This window comes from Penaeus monodon, chromosome 24 (genome assembly GCF_015228065.2).
Source record: "Penaeus monodon isolate SGIC_2016 chromosome 24, NSTDA_Pmon_1, whole genome shotgun sequence".
NCBI classification, from domain to species: domain Eukaryota; kingdom Metazoa; phylum Arthropoda; class Malacostraca; order Decapoda; family Penaeidae; genus Penaeus; species Penaeus monodon.
In genome coordinates, this window is record NC_051409.1 from 9,536,720 (window position 1) to 9,537,085 (window position 366).

At 33.3% G+C, this 366-nt stretch overlaps 1 protein-coding gene across 1 annotated transcript in view; it reads right to left on the reverse strand.

Moving 5' to 3' along the window:
• LOC119588547 (insulin-like growth factor-binding protein-related protein 1) overlaps window positions 1–366 on the reverse strand; it is a 16,179-nt gene that overhangs the window by 15,164 nt on the left and 649 nt on the right.

A 366-nucleotide genomic window follows, 5' to 3' on the forward strand; every position in this document is an offset into this window, starting at 1 on the left:
CTCTATCATATATCCACCTCACTCTAATCTTGGCCATACCAGTCTACACAGAGTTACACAGAGCTGCCTCCCCTGCCTTCATAAATCTATGTCATGTGTTTATGATGCATGATTTCCCAGAAGAAAAACATCAGAAAACATGTGCATGACACCCACACGATAAAGTCATTCTCAACATTTCTTTTTTTAAATGTTTGTTTCGTAAAATAAGAGAGAAAAGAGTGAGAAATGTTTTTGTTATGATGTCACGAACTTATTAAGCTCAACAGGACATGGTATATATACTTTATTTTTTATTTTTTTACTTGAAAGTTCAAGCTTGAACAGTTGCTTATGTTCATTTATATCAATTTATTTGGTTGTCTG